The sequence below is a fragment of the Mesocricetus auratus genome, unplaced genomic scaffold, assembly GCF_017639785.1.
Source record: "Mesocricetus auratus isolate SY011 unplaced genomic scaffold, BCM_Maur_2.0 Super-Scaffold_100013, whole genome shotgun sequence".
Lineage (NCBI taxonomy): Eukaryota > Metazoa > Chordata > Mammalia > Rodentia > Cricetidae > Mesocricetus > Mesocricetus auratus.
Genome location: NW_024429196.1, coordinates 52,908,254 through 52,925,548, shown reverse-complemented (window position 1 = coordinate 52,925,548; position 17,295 = coordinate 52,908,254). Strand labels below are relative to the sequence as shown.

The following is a 17,295-nucleotide window of genomic DNA, read 5'->3' as shown; positions in this document are numbered from 1 at the left end:
GAAGAAAAGACAAGTCAAAAATTTCAAGAAACAATTCAAACAGTGCAAGGTTTGAAAGCTGAAATAGAGACAATAAAAACAAAACACAGTCTGAGGGAATACTGGAAATAGAAAAGATGGGTAAATGATCAGGAACTACAGATGCAAGCAAAACCAACAGAATACAAGAGATGGAAGAGAGAATCTCAGACGTTGAATATACAATAGGAGAAATAGATTCATTGACCAAACAAAATCTTAAGCCCAACAAATCCTTAACACAAAATATCCAGGAAATACAGGACACCGTGAAAAGACCAAACACAGGAATAATAGGTACAGAAGAAGGTGAAGAAACCCAACTCAAAGGTGCAGAAAACATATTCAACAAAAACAAAGAAGAAAATTTTCCCAACCGAAACAAACACATGCCAATGAAAGTAAAAGAAGCCTACAGAACACCAAATAGAGTGTACTCCCCTCGCCACATAACAATCAAAATACCAAACATACAGAATAAAGAAGGAATATTAAGAGCAGCAAAAGGAAAAGACCAAGTAACATTCAAAGGCAAACCTATCAGAATTACACCTGAATTCTCCATGGAAACTCTGAAAGTAAGAAGGTCCTGAATAGATATTCTACCAACACTAAGAGAACACGGATGCCAGCCCAGATTACTATACCCAGCAAAGTTATCAATCACTATAGATAGAGGAAACAAGATATTCCATGACAAAACCATATTTAAACAATACATATCCACTAACCTAGCCCTACAGAAAGTACTGGAAGGAAAACTCCAACCTAAGGAAGTTAACTACATTCACAAAAATATAGGCAATAGATAACCCACTTTACCAAAAGCCAAAAGAAAAAGCGGGGTAAAGCCTTTCACAATACCATCACCAACAACGACTCCAAAACAAACAAAAATTAACACTCAATGGTCTTTAATTTCCCTCAATATTAATGGTCTTAACTTGCCTATAAAAAGACATAGGCTAACAGAATGGATACAAAGACAGAATCAGTCCTTCTGCTGCATACAAGAAACACACCTCAACTTCAAAGACAAACATTACCTCAGAGTAAAAGGTTGGGATAAGATTTTCCAATCAAATGGACCCAAGAAACAAAAGAGATGAAGAAGGTCATTTCATATTCATCATAGGAAGAAACCATCAAGATGAAGTCTCACTTCTGAACATCTATGCCCCAAATACAAACACACCCATGTATGTAAAAGAAACATTACTAAAACTCAAATCATACATAAGACCTCAGGCAGTTATAGTAGGAGACTTCAACACGCCACTTTAACCACTAGACAGGACCACCAGACAGAAACTTAACAAAGAAACAAAGGAACTAACAGAAGTTATGACCCAATTGGGTTTAACATACATCTATAGAACATTCCATCCAAACACAAAAGAATATACCTTCTTTTCAATGCCACATGGAACCTTCTCAAAAATTGATCACATACTTGGCAGCATAGCAAACCTCAACAGCTACAAAAAATTGGAATAACCCCCTGTACCTTATCAGACCACCATGCTTTAAAGTTAGAATTCAACAACAACAACACAAATTACAGAAAACATACAAACTCATGGAAATTGAACAATGAGCAATTGCACCATTCCTGGGTCAAGAAAGAAGTTAAAGACTTCCTAGAATTCAATGAAAATGAAGATACAACATACCCAAACTTTGAAAGCAGTATGGTTCATAGCACTAAGTACCCACATGAAGAAACTGGGGAATAGTCACCCTAGAGAATTAACAGCACAACTGAAAGCTCTAGAACACAAAGAAGCAAACTCACCCCAGAGTAGGAGACACCAGGAAATAATCACATTGAGGGCTGAAATCAAAGAAGTAGAAACAAAGAATCAATGTAACAAAGAGGTTGTTCTCTCAGAAAATCAACAAGATAGACAAACCTTTATCCAAACTAACCAAAAGGCAGAGAGAGAACATGCAAATTTTAAAAATCATAAATGAAAAGGGGGACACAACAACGGACACTGAGGAAATCCAGAGAATCTTCAGAATCTTCAGGTCATACTTTGAAAATCTGTATGCCACAAAATTCAAAAATTTGTAGGAAATGGAAAACTTTCTGGATAGATATCACTTAGCAAAATTAAATAAAGAACAGTTAAACAATTTAAACAGACCTATAGCCCATAATGAAATACAAACAGTCATCAAAAGTCTCCCAAACAAGAAAAGCCCAGAGCCAAATGGCTTCAGTGCAGAATTCTATGAGAAATTCAAAGAAGAGCTAATACCAATACTCCTCAAATTATTCCACACAATAGAAGCAGAAGGTTCATTGCCAAACTCTTTTTATGGGACTATAACTACCTTGGTACCCCCAAAACACAAAGACACAACCAAGATAGGGAATTACAGACCAATCTCCATCATGAACACTAATGCAAAAATACTCAATAAAATACTGGCAAATCGAATCCAAGAACACATCAGAGAAATATCATCCACCATGATCAAGTAGGCTTCATCCCAGGAATGCAGGGACATTAAAAAAATCTATCAATGTAATCCACCATATAAACAATCTGAAAAAGAAAAACCACATGATCATCTCACTAGATGCTGAAAAAGCCTTTTGAAAAAAAATCTAACACCCCTTCATGATAAAGGTCTTGAAGAGATCAGGGATAACAGGAACATACCTGAACATAATAAAAGCAATACACAGTAAATTAACAGTCAATTTCAAACTAAAATGTAGAGAAACTCAAAGTGATTCCTCTAAAATCAGGAATGAGTACTGGAGAGATGGCTCAGCTGTTAAAGGCTAGGCTCACAACCAAAAACATAAAATCAGGAATAAGACGAGGCTGTCCAGTCTCTCCATACCTCTTCAATATTGTACTTGAAGTTCTAGCTAGAGCAATAAGACAACAAAATGAGATCAAGAGGATACAAATTGGAAAGGAAAAAGTCAAACTTTCACTCTTTGCAGATGATATGATAGTTTACATAAGTGACCTGAAAAACTCTACCAGGGAACTACTACAGCTGATGAACACCTTCATCAAAGTTGCAGGATACAAGATTAACTCAAAAAAATCAGTAGCCCTATTTTATGCAAATGATAAAGAAATGAGAGAAACATCACCCTTTAAAATAGCCACAAGCAACATAAAACATCCTTGGGGTAATGCTAACCAAACAAGTGAAAGACCTGTATAGAAAGAACTTTGAGTCTTTAAAGAAAGAAATTAAAGAAGACACCAGAAGGTGGAAAGATCTCCCATGCTCTTGGATAGGTAGGATCAACATAATAAAAATGGCAATCTTGCCAAAAGCAATCTACAGATTCAATGCAATCCCCATTAAAACACTGGCACAATTCTTCACAGACCTTTAAAGAAGAATAATCAATTTTATATGGAAAAACAAAAGACCCAGGATAGCCAAGGCAACCCTGTACTATAAAGGAACTTCCAGAGGCATCACCATCCCTGACTTCAAGCTCTATTATAGAGCTAGAGTCCTGAAAACAGCTTGGTATTGGCACAAAAACAGACAGGTAAACCATTGGAATTGAATCAAAGACCCTGATATCAACCCACACACATTTGAACACCTGATCTATGATAAAGAAGCTAAAACTATACAATGGAAAAAAGAAAGCATCTTCAACAAATGGTGCTGGAGTAGCTGGATGCTGGCATGTAAAAGACAACAGATAGATACATATCTATCACCACACACAAAACTTAAGTCCAAATGGATCAAAGACCTCAACATCAATCCAGCCATATTGAATCTTAGAGGAGAAAATGAGAAGTACCCATGAACGAAATGGTAAATAAGACTGCTTCCTGAACATAACCCCAGTAGCACAGACACTGAGATCGACAATTAATAAATGGGACCTCCTGAAACTGAGAAACTTTTGTAAGGCAAAGGACATAGTCAACAACAAAAAAAAACAACAGCAATTTTTATCAAAAGTCTAGTGCTACTCATCATAGAAATAGACAATCTAAAAATTCATTTCAAAGCACAGAATACTTCAAATAGCCAAAATAACCCTGAATAATAGAGAGAGGAGAAGGGGAAGGGGAAAGGAAAGCAAGGTGGGGCAATCATCTGGTTTCAAATTATGTTACAGAGCCATCCTAAAAGCATGGAACCAGCACAAAAACAGACATGTAGCTACAGCCTCTTTAATGACTTATGCTAGGAAAACTGAATGTCTAAGTGCTGAAGAATGAAGGTAGATCCATATCTCTCACCTTGTACAAAAAAATCAACCGCAAATGGAACAAAGGCCTTAATGGTATATCCTGAAACTCTGAAGCTGTTGAAGAGAAAATACATCAAGTTACAGGCAGAAGTAAAGACTTTCTGAATGGGACTCTTGTTGCTCATGAAGTAAAGCCATCAACAAATTGGATCAGATGAAATGACAAGTTGATCCACAGGCCTCCGTGAGCTCTTCTGGCCATTCACATGCCTAGTAGGTGAGACTTCAGAACCTGAATTCCATGTACAGCCAGACCAGAAGGGGGGGCTATGCTGCTGGGATGGAGCTAGTGAGATTTTTTTATGAACTTGACTCATAAAATGATAACCATTGAGTTGAAGAATGGGACACAAAAATGGAACAATCACAGGCATAGATGTCAGCATGAAACATGTCTTAAAGCTGAAAAATAACCCTGAAGACCAGAGAACCTGTTAGGTGGAAACATTGAGTATTTGAGGATATAATATTTGATATTTTATACTACCAGACAGCTTATCTCTGGATACACTACTTGGGGATGTTAAACATAAAGTGAACTCTAAGAGAAGAAATCTGCTGCAGGAAGAGGTGGAGACCAACCTGGAAGAAGAGGACATGGTCAAGGTAGAGGAAGAGGGGATCCTAGGTGATAATGTCTCTCAAGATTACTGTTTCAAAGTGATAAGGAATTTGAGATTTTTTTGTATAGATTTTGTCTGTCAGTTTTTAATAAACACAAGTTGCAGGATATGGATGAAAAGGTTTCCACCCAGCAAAGGAAGCAGGTAACTGAATGAAGAGACAACATGCAGAATTGGGGAAACCTTTTATTTGATATGTATCTGACAGAATACATATCTAGAGTATCTGCATGTTGGTGACAGCTTTGTAACCTGATCTGTTTGTGGGATCCCTGACAGTGGGACCAGGATCCATCCCTAGTGCATGAGCTGGCTTTTTGAATTCTATTCCATATAGTGGGATGCCTTACTCAGTCTTGATGGGGTTCAGAGCTTGGTCCTGCCTCAATTGAATTGCAGGGCTTTGTTGAATACCCATGGTAGACCTTATCCTTTCTGAAGAGTGAATGGGGGTGGGTTGGTGGGAGGTAGGGGTGAGAGGGAAGGGGGATGGAGGGGGAACTGTGGTTGGTATGCAAAATGAATTAAAAAATAAAATATAAAAAGAATAAAGAACTCAGCAACTATAAGAAAACAAACAACCCATCTAAAACTTGCTATAAAACTCAGCAGAGAATTCTCAAAAGAATAAATTCAAATGACCAGTATTTATTTATAAAGGTGTTCAACATCCTTAGCAAACAAGGAAATACTAATTAAAGATTCCATTCCTGCTGTGAACTGCCCTGGAAGTATACAGCAGGTGATAACTAATTTTCAACAGACATACCTACCAGATGAGTGATTCTCTGATGGGGAGCTCTACCTGGAAAGGACTCAGAGTTATTGGCTGTGGAAACTAGTTGCTCATGTCTATAATTTCTTTCATGAGTCACTACATTTCTTCCCCAAGAACATAATTTCTTCCCTAAGAAAAGCTTTGGGTATTTCCCACTGCTTGTGTGTTTATCTCATGAAAATATTCCATCTACTGGGGAAATATATCTCTGGATAGTCAGGAAGATGGCTTTCCATTTACCTGTATAATATATATATATATATATATATATATATATACATATATATGTATAATTTCAACATATAGAAACTAGAAGTATTTGTCCCATGAGGTTGTTCTTCCAGGGAACCTGGGTTCAATTCCAAGCACCCACATGGCAGCTTACATACAATTGTCTGTAACTCCAGTTTCCTAGGATCTGGCACCTTCATACCAATACACATAAAATAAAGTTAAAGTAAATTATTTTAGCTGAGCAGTGGTGGCACACGACTTTAATCCCAGCACTCAGGAGGCAGAGACAGGCAGATTTCTATTAATTCAAGACCGGCCTGGTCTTCAAAGAGAGTTGCAGGAGAGTCTCCAAACCTACAAAGAAACCCTGTCTCAAAAAACAAACAAACAAAATAAAACAAAAAAATGAATAACCAAAAACAACCTGGAGAGAAAAGGACTTGTTTGGATTATATATGCAACCACAGTTGGCCATTGAGGGAAATCAGGACAGGAACCAGAGCTCAAGCAGAGGTAAGAGCCATTGAGGAAGGCTGTTTACCAGTTTGCTCCCAGGCTCATGGTCAACTACCTTTCCTATATCCCCAGGACCACTTGTTCAAGGGTGGGACCACCCATTGTAAAATGAGCTCTCCCACATCAATCATCAATCAAGAAAACACTCCATAGATGTGCCAATATGGTAGAGTTGATTCCTCAACCGAGATTTCAAGATAGGTCTAGGTTTGTGTTAAGATGACAAAAACTAATATACAAGAACTTAAGAAGTAAACGTTAAGAAAATAAACAACAGAATTTTAAAAAGATAGGCTGTGGAAGGCAAGGGCTTTCATGAGGGATTTTCAGAGTCTGTCACATCATCCCAGGAAGGGTCTAGGTTCTTCCCCATGTGTCCAGGCTGAGAGAGCATCCCTCCACGTGGTGTGGGTTCCCAGAGTCCATCTGTATTCCAGGAATAAATACTGCTCTACTCTCCAGGGTCCCACAGATTGCCAAGGCCTCCTCTCTGTCACCCAGGTTTGGTGAGAGGGATGTCTGGATCAGTCCCATGCTGGCCCCTCAGTCATCAGTCTGAGGTCCACGTGTTCCTCCTTGTTTAGGTCAGCTGCCTTTGTGGGTTTTGCCAGCCTGATCTTGATTCCTTTGGTCATCACCCCTCTTTGCAACTGGGTTCCAGGAGTTCAATTCGGTTCACAGCTGTGGGTGTCTGCCTCTGCCTCCATCAGCCACTGGTTGAGAGCTCTAGGATGGCTTATAAGGCAGTCCTCATTCTCATTATCATGGGAGGGCATTTAAGGTAGCCTTAGGGGAGACCTGAGGACTGCACACAGTGGATCCAGATCCCAGCCCGATGGGATTCAGTCTGCCCAGAGACTGCCAACTTCCAAGTCCCAGTCTCCACCCACGGGACAGGGGGAGGTGAGGCAAGCCTAAATTCCGGTGGCCTGAGCAGAACCACCGAAGACCTGAGGACTGCTCACAGCAGATCTGGATCCCAGCCCAATGGGATTCAGCCTGCCAAGAGATTACCAGCTTCCAAGTCCCAGTCTCCACCCACAGGACAGCGAGGCAAGGGTCCAGCCTACCCAAAGTTTGCTAAGGTCTTGATACTAGGACGGCCTCCATCCATGCAAGAGGAAAGCCACCAGGGTATTAGACCTGCTCCCACCCACTGGAAAGGAACTGTGGTCACATACCCACCAGGGGAGGAAGAGACTCCTTCTGCACCCACAGGAAGAAATGATTGGAAGAAGACAATACAAAAACACACCCACCAACAGAAAAACCAATATGACACCACCAGAAACTAAAGAATCTACACTCCCAAGAGCTGAACAATCTATTGTGGAAGAAGAAGATGAGAAAGACCTTAAAAACAACTTCATGAAAATGATAGAGGTCCTCAAAGAAGATATGAGAAAATCCCTTAAAGACATAGAAGATAAAACAAACCAAAAAAAAAATACAAAAATGGAGGAAAAAATCCAACAAATGCAAGAATTGCAAGAAATGGAGGAAAAAACAATCCAAAAAATGCAAGAATTGGAAGAAAAGACAAACCAAAAACTTCAACAAAAGCAAGAAAGAGAGGAAAAGGCAAAGCAAAAATTACAAGAAGCAGTTCAAAAAGTACAAGGGTTGAAAGCTAAAATAGAGACAATAAAAAAACACAGTCTGAAGGAAGGCTGGAAATAGAAAAGCTGAGCAAACGGTTAGGTACTACAGATACAAGCAAAACCAATAGAATACAAGAGATGGAAGACAGAATCTCAGGCATTGAAGATACACTAGGGGAAATAGATGCATTGACCAAAGAAAATCTTAAGTCCAACAAATCCCTAACACAAAATATCCAGGAAATATGGGACACAGTGAAAAGTCCAATCCTAAGAATAATAGGTATAGAAGAAAGTGAAGAAATCCACCTCAAAGGGTCAGAAAATATATTCAGCAAAATCATAGAAGAAAACTTTCCCAACATAAAGAAAGACATGCCAATGAAAGTACAAGAAGCCTATAGAACACCAAATAGAGTAAACCACAAAAGGAAATACCCTCGTTACATGATAGTAAAAACCATGAACATACAGAATAAAGAAAGAGTATTAAGAGCAGCAAAGGAAAAAGGCCAAGTAACATTCAAAGGCAAACCTATCAGAATCACACCTGACTTCACCATAGAAACTCTGAAAGCCAGAAGGTCCTGGATAGATATTCTACCAACACTAAGAGTCCACGGATGCCAGCCCAGACTGCTATACCTAGCAAAGCTTTCAATCACTATAGATGGAGGAAACAAGATATTTCCATGACAAAACTAGATTTAAACAATACATATCCACTAACCCAGCCCTACAGAAAGTTCTGGAAGGAAAACCCCAACCCAAGGGAGTTAACTACAACCAGAAAAATATAGGCAATAGATAATCCCACCTTACCAACAGCCAAAAGAAAAGAGGTGAAAATCCACATATAATTCAACCACCATCAACTATTCCAAAACAAACAAGAATGAGCAGTCAATGGTCATTAATATCCCTCAATATTAATGGTCTTAACTCGCCCATAAAGAGACACAGGCTAACAGAATGGATTCAAAGACAGAACCCAACCTTCTGCTGCATACAAGAAATACACCTCAACTTCAAAGACATACATTACCTCAGAGTAAAAGGTTGGGATAAGATTTTCCAATCAAATGGACCCAAGAAACAAGCGGGGACAGCAATCCTAACGTGTAACAAATTAGACTTTAAAATAAAATCAATCAATACTCATCACAGGAGAAATCCACCAAGATGAAGTCTCAATCTGAACGTCTATACCCCAACTACAAAGGCACCCATGTTCATAAAAGAAACATTACTAAACTCAAATAATATATGAAGTCTATGGATTTTAGACATGAATCAGGGGAGTGCCAGCATACAATCCCACTCCCAGAGAGGCTAGGAAACAGAATCTTGATCCAGTGCCTGATGAAAGCAGAGGCAGATATCCACAATGAACTGAACTCCTGAAATCCAGTGTCAGAAAGAGAGAACTGATGGGCAAAGGAGTTAAGAGTGGGCTGGTTTAACCCACAGAAAAGTTGACCTGAACAAGGAGGAGCTCTTGGACCCCAGATTGATGGTTTTGTGGAAAGCATGGGACTGATCCAGACCCTCTGAATGTGGGTGTCAGTGAGGAGGCCTAGGTATTCTAAGGGGCGTACAAACAGACTTTGAGTGCCCATGCCACTATATGGGAGGCTCTTTCAGCCTGGACTCTTGGGGGAGGAACTTAGGCCCTACCCTGGATGAAATGACAGTTATGGAGATCCACCATGGAGGGCCTCACCCTCCTTGGGGATCAGAGTGGAGATTGGGTGGGGGACCTGCTGGGGAGGATGGGAGGGAGAGGGAGCTGGGATTGACATGTGAAACAAGATTGTTTCTAACCTAAATTAAAAAAGGGTAGCCTTAGTGCCAGTTGGTGTCATTCTTGTAGATCTGTGATGGTCTCACTAGTGCCAGATCTCTCCTCTAACTTATAATGGCTCTCTCTTTTATGGTATCTCCCATTCTTTTCTCCTCTATTCTTACCCTGGCTCAACCTTGCTGCTCTCCCATGTCCTCCTCTCCCCACCTCTTTTCTCCTTCTCTTTCTCCCATATCCTTCTGCCCTCCCTATCTCCCCCCAATCCAATTAGGAGATCACATCCCCTAACCCTTCACTGGGTTACCATGCATATCTCTCTTAGGGTCCTCCTGCACTCCAGACTCTGGCGGTGGGATTGTGGGCTGGCAATGCCCTCCTCCATGTCTAAAATCCATATATAAGTGAGTACATACCATACTTGTTTTTCTGTGACTGGGTTACCTCACTCAGGATGCCTTCTTCTAGTGCCATCCATTTGCCTGCAAATTTCAAGATTCCATTTTTTTCTGCTGAGTAGTACTCCACTGTGTAAATGTACCACATTTTCGCTATCCACTCTTCAGTTGAGGGGCATCTAGGTTCTTTCCAGGTTCTGGATACTACAAATAATGATACCATAGCATAGTTGAGCAGATGTCCTTATTGTATGAGGGTACATATTTTGGGTATACGCCTAAGAGTGGAATTGCTGGATCTTGTGGTAGACTGATTTCCATTTTCCTGAGGAACCTCCATACCAGTCTCTAAAGTGGCTGCACAAGCAGTGGAGGAGTGTTCCCTTTTCTCCACATCCTCTCCAGAATAAACTGTCATTAGTGTTTTTGATTTTAACCATTCTGATGGGATTGAGATGGTATCTCAGAGCTGTTTTGATTTGCATTTCCCTAATGGCTAAGGATGTTGAGCACTTTCTCAAGTGTCTCTTGGCCACTTTGAACTCCTCTGTTGAGAATTCTCTATTAGCTCTGTACCCCACTTTTTAATTGGATCCTTTGGTGTTCTGGATACTTGCTTCTTGAGTTATTTGTAAATTTTGGAGATCAGCCCTCTGTCAGATGTGGGGTTAGTGAATATCTTTTCCCATTCTGTGGGCTGTCATTTTGTCTTGTGGACTGTGTCCTTTGCCTTATGGAAGTTTCTCAGTTTCAGGAGGTCCCATTTATTAATTGTCGATCTCAGTGTCTGTGCTACTGGGATTATGTTCAGGAAGTGGTCTCCTGTACTAATTCGTCCAAGGGTACTTCCCACTTTCTCCTCTAAGAGATTCAGTATGGCCTGATTGATGTTGAGGTCTTTGATCCATTTAGACTTAAGTTTTGCACATGGTGATGGATATGTATCTATCTGCAGTCTTTTACATGCCAGCATCCAATTACTCCAGCACCATTTGTTGAAGATGCTTTCTTTTTTCCATTGTATAGTTTAAGCTTCTTTGTCAAAGATCAGATGTTCAAAGGTGTGTGGGCTGGTATCAGGGTCTTCGATTCGATTCCATTGATATACATGTCTGTTTTGTGCCAATACCAAGCTGTTTTCAGGACTCTAGCTCTATAATAGAGCTTGAAGTCAGGGATGGTGATGCCTCTGGAAGTTCCTTTATAGTACAGGATTGCCTTGTCTATCCTGGGTCTTTTTTTCCGTATAAACTTGAGGGTTGTCCTTTCAAGGTCGGTGAAAAATTGTGCTGGTATTTTGATAGGGATTGCATTGAATCTGTAGATTGCTTTTCGTAAGATTGCCATTTTTACTACATTGATCCTACCTATCCAAGAGCATGGGAGATCTTTCCACCTTCTGGTGTCTTCTTTAATTTCTTTCTTTAGAGACTCAAAGTTCTTGTTATACAGGTCTTTCACCTGTTTGGTTAGAGTTACCCAAGATATTTTATGGTGTTTGTGGCTATTGTAAAGAGTGATATTTCTCTCATTTCTTTCTCATCTCCTTTATTGTCTATATATAATAGGGCTACTGATTTTTTGAGTTAATTTTGTATCCTGCCACTTTGTTCAAAAAAAAGTCCAGGGCCAGATGGGTTCAGTGAGGAATTCTACCAAAAATTCAAGGAAGAGCTAATACCAATACTCTTCAAATTGTTCGACACAATAGAAGCAGAAGGATCACTGCCAAATTCTTTTTACGAGGCTACAATTACATTAGTGCCCAAACCACACAAAGACACAACCAAGATAGGGAATTACAGACCAATCTCCCTTATAAACACTTATGCAAAAATACTCAATAAAATACTGGCAAATCTAATCCAAGAACACAACAGAAAAATCATACACCATGGTCAAGTAGGCTTCATCCCAGGGATGCAGACATGGTTCAACATATGAAAATCCACCATAAAACTATCTGAAAATGAAAAACCACATGATCATCTCACTAGATGCTGAAAAAGCCTTTGACAAAATCCAACACCCCTTCATGATAAAGGTCTTGAAGAGATCAGGGATAACAGGAACATACCTGAACATAATAAACACTATATACAGCAAACTAACAGCCAGTATCAAACTAAATGGAGAGAAACTAAAGGTTGTTCCTCTAAAATCATGTTCACTCTTTCCATACCTCTTCAATATTGTACTTGGTACTTGAAGTTCTAGCTAGAGCAATTAAGACAACAAAAGTAGATCACGGGGATACAAATTGGAAAGGAAGAACTCAAACTTTCACTATTTGCAGATGATATGATAGTCTATGTAAGCAACCCAAAGAATTCTACCATGAAACTCCTACAGTAAACACTTTTTAAAGGGCCTAACATCCTGGAGAGTCAGAGAAATGCAGATTCAAATTACTGTAATATTCCATCCCATCTTATTCAGATGGCCATCGTCATAGACACAAATGACAAATGCTAGAGTGGATGTGGCAAAGGAGAATTCTTATACACAGCAGGCAAGAGTGGAAACTAGCGCAACCACATTGGAAATCAGTCTTTTCAAAATCCAAGAAGTAGAACTGACATATGATCCACTTATATGGCCAAAGGTTATATTCTGCTACAAAGATGCTTGCACACCCGTGTTCATTGCTGCTGTGTTCACAATAACTAAGAAACAAAATCAGTCTAGATGTTTATCAATAGATAAATAGATAAGAAACATGAATTACATATACACAATACATATTACTCAGATGTAAGGAAAAGTTAAATCACTAAATTTTCAAGTAAATTAATAGGAAAGGAAAAATTAAACTGAGTGAGGTAACCCAGGCCCAGAAAGACGAATGTCACATGTCCTTTCTCATTAGTTTGTGGTGTTTAATTTAGAGCATAAGTGGAAGCCAGGAAACCAGAAGAACTTCTGGTGGGGTATGCAGTAAGGGGGAGGAGTAAATGACATAGAACTAGAGCAGAGAGGTAGGATATAGGAGCAAAATGACTTAAGTAGAAAGGGGCATGCAAGCATGAGAGAGAAAAGGGGGCATGGGTGGGCTAACCCAAAGGAAGGGCAGACTTTTTTAAAGTCCTACAGAAGCCTGCTCTCTCACCAATTAAAAATGTATAATTAAGCCTGGTGGTGATGGCATATGCCTTTAAGGCTGGTAGATTTATAAGAATCCAAGGTCAGCATGGTCTGCAAAGCTAGTTCCAGGGCATAGAGGGCTAGCCAGAGAAACCCTGTCTTGAAACATCTCACCCCCCAAAAAAGTATAATTGGAGAAATCTTAGAATACGTGTGATATGGGATATGAGGGAGAAATACAAAGGGTTAAATACTTAAATGGGAATGAAGGAGTGAGAGCAGGGGGAAAAGGAAGAATGGTGTGTGGTTTAACCATATAGAACAAAGAAATAAATAAACTATCTAGTCAGTGCAATAGAAGGCAAAAAAGAAGAGGATTGTGGTGGTTTGAAAGAAATTGGTCCCCAAATGGAGTGGCACTAATGGAAGGTGCGGCCTTGCTGGAGTAGGTGTGGCCTTGCTGGAGTAGGTGTGGCCTTGTTGGAGGAAGTGTGGCCTTGCTGGAGTAGATGAGGCCTTGCTGGAGTAGGTGTGGTCTTGTTGGAGGAAGTCTGTCACTATGTGGTTAGGCTTTAAGGTCTCCTTTTCTCAGGCTACAGCCAATGAGACAGATCACTTCCTATTGCCTGTGCAAGATATAGAACTCTCAGCTACCTTTCCAGCACCATGTCTTCCTGTAAACCACCATGTCCATAATGGACTGAGCCTCTAAATATAAGTCGCCAGATTAAATATTTTCCTTTATAAGAGTTGTTGAGGTCATGGTGTCTCTTCCCAGCAATAGAAACACTAACTAGGACAAGGATCAAATAGGAAATACTATGCTGAAGCACCTGTGTCTATTTATAACTGCTGTGTGTCTGTTAAACATTCACAGCTCTGTCTTCAAAGACCATCACAATGAAAATACCTTACAAACAGAACAGTTGAACAATTCCTTGTATTCTTCTCTCTTTCCTATGCTCTGATTTTGATGCAAACTCTGATTGTGATTATTTTGAAATCTACCTCAGCTGTAGATTTCAAATCACCTAAGAACTCTGAAAATGCACAACCAATAACATCAGAATTATTGCAGAATCCAAAGGCTGGTTTGCTTAGGAGGTTAATTGTCTGTAACTGGCAGATGTGTTCTCCTGCTTCATATTTTTGACAAGGCAGCCTTCTGATGAAATGGTGGTGGCAGTGATAAGAATACAAAGGCTTAGGCTGTGCTTATCATGTAACACAGTCTCAGCATCTTCATGTATAATCATCTTCTGTTGTGTGTTGGTAAGATAATATCTAGTCAGTAAGTAATGTTTAATTTCAAAGATAACATTGAAGTTATTGCATTTGTCTACCTGGAAAAAGAAGCTGCAGTTGGTTGGAAAGCTGCCAGTGTGGTTTGCTGCCAGTGGCCTGAAAAATTAGGAAGAACTTCAGTACACAAAGGGAATATGTATTTTATTTTTTGTTTTTTAATTAAAACATAATAATTATGCATGTTCGTGGAATGCAATGGGCATTTCCACCCATTGTAGGTGGAAGCAATGCAGTAAGTCAATCAAGCTAATGAACTTGTCCATCACCTCAACAATTTTTCTTCTTTTTTTCCCAAGTTCTAAGGATTGAATACTCTGTCCAACACTTTGCTATACCTCAACCCCCAATTTATCATTTTTTTTATTCGGCTAGACTATTAAACTCTGTTTTTCCAGTTGTTTTAAAATATGTTATCATAAAATATATTCTGATGTAGTACAGTGAATGTAATCCTCCAGCTTAACTGTGGCCCTAAACCTTTGATCCATCTCCCCTTTCCCAGCCCACCCAATCTGCAACACATCAAAAGACATCTTCCCTCCCACCACACTAGTGGGACCACACCCTGGAGCTAATCTTGCCATACCTTTAGATTACCTATTCTTTTGTCCTTACATAATGAGTTCTGCCACTGTGAGAAAATACCAGGGATAAGTTATTTTCTAAAAGAGTAGGGATGGATGTGGTTAAGGTATATTACATAAAAAGTATAAAATATTATATAAAACACCTATAAAATAATGAAAGAGGTAATGAGAGAGAAGGTTCATTGGTTTCATGGCTTCAGTCCACAGAGATTGCTCCACTTTGGGCAACATGTGAGGAGAGGACAATAAGCAAAGATGCTGACCAGGAGGGAAAGGAAGCAAGGAGAAGGCCAGAATTCCAGCATTCCTTTCATGGATAGCAATCCCCAACGGCTTAACTTCTGCCCATTAAGACCCACCTCTCAGTAGCATCACAGGCTGGAGACCAAGTCTTGGATTCACAAAATTTTGACCAGCACTCCAGATTCAAGCTATAACCGTCCCCATAACTTACTTGAAATGTGTTGGTAAGCACACTCGTACTGGGCACCATAGCCGACATTCTATGCCATCTTTAAACCACACTCAGGCTTCTTATCTTCAGAACAACCCACTCAAAACAGCCAAGAATGAACCCAAGATTGTTCTTTAGGGACTTATGGGTAAAAAGTTACACAATTCTCCGAAGGACTTCAAAATCCCTCCCCACATTTTCAGTGGGTGGACCCAGGACCTAGTGCATGCTGAGTGAGTGCCCATAGGCATTACTAACACACTCAGAGTCCTATTTAAGTATTTTTAATACACTGAAGGATTTTCTTTCCCAAAACACTTCAGCTTCCCTCTTCACTGCAAGACATGTAAAAATTCCTTCCATGAAATCCATGTATCAAACATGACCTGGTTTGCAGAACAAAGTCCCACTGGCAATATAGTGAGAATCTGTTACTGTCCTTGGCCATCTCTCCCAAGACAAGTGGCCTATCAGAGTACGTTTCTGGTAAAATCTTCTAGTAAAAACAAGCATAATTCTGCTTCAAAGAAAGTAAATTTTCCCATTCTTGTATGTGCAATGGTACTTGTTTCAAAAAGAATTTTCTAGAAACCACATACATTCTTTGTACCTAAGAATCTATTACTTCCCCACTGCTTACAGATGTAGAGGACAGTGCATTGCAAAGGGCTGATTCATATGGAACAGCAAATGACAGGTGGCGCTCACCCAGCCTTCCAATAATGCCAAGAAAGAACCAGCCTTCCAGTAAAGCTTACATAGTCCTTCATCTTATTTTCTTATCCATAAACTGAAGCTTTACCTTATCCTTGGGAATTCATACCTTCTTTGAGGACGCATGATGTGAATGTGTGAATAACCCATGTTTCTTAGAAGAACTATACCTAATCAATGCAGGGTGCTATTCTAATGGAGATCTGAGTTTTGACTCCTGATATATGTCAATGTCGGATGTCATGTATTTCAAAGCGAACTGAAGCTCGACATTGTCAGGGTAAATCAGGCATGTGAGTTAACTGAGCCATAAAAAAAAACACCCCCTTTTTTTTAAAGAAAGTGAAAAGGAGGAGGGCTTTGGCAACTTGATTAAAATAGGGAACAACCTAAGTACTTCAGTCTGTTGGTGCCTCTGACTGCTGACAGGCCTGGGAGGGGCTGGGGACACTCCTGTGGGATTTTAGGCTTCTTGAAAGACCTGTGCATAAGATTGCTCATTATTCTCTCAAACTCCCCAAGCACAGAGAAGAGAATATTGAAGTTATCACCTAAGGCAAAGCAGATAACCCATCCCACCCTTCCTTCCCACCTCCAGTGTGTACCCATCTGCATTCAACAGGCATTGAAGGCCTGGCCATTAAGTCATCTTTCTGCAACATGACTGGTTCTACTCCCCAAGAGAATGATGACATCTCAAAACACAGACGACAGTTGGCAAATGGAATGGCATTAATTTCATGCCCAGAAATCTGAATTTGAAAACACGTTTGAAATATATTTGTCTGGTACAGGGGCAAGATTGGCATTAAGGTAAACAGCTAGCAAATTGTTCATAACGATGAATTTGTGCAGTGGCTTTTTGTTCCAAACCTTAGAAATTAGAGACTGCTCACCAGATGTTGGAATTTTTTGAAAAACTAA

General features: G+C 39.7%; 1 pseudogene; it reads left to right on the top strand.

Moving 5' to 3' along the window:
• Nucleotides 1-4,578: 4,578 nt before the first annotated feature.
• Nucleotides 4,579-4,908, top strand: LOC101843556 (annotated as a pseudogene).
• Nucleotides 4,909-17,295: the final 12,387 nt, after the last annotated feature.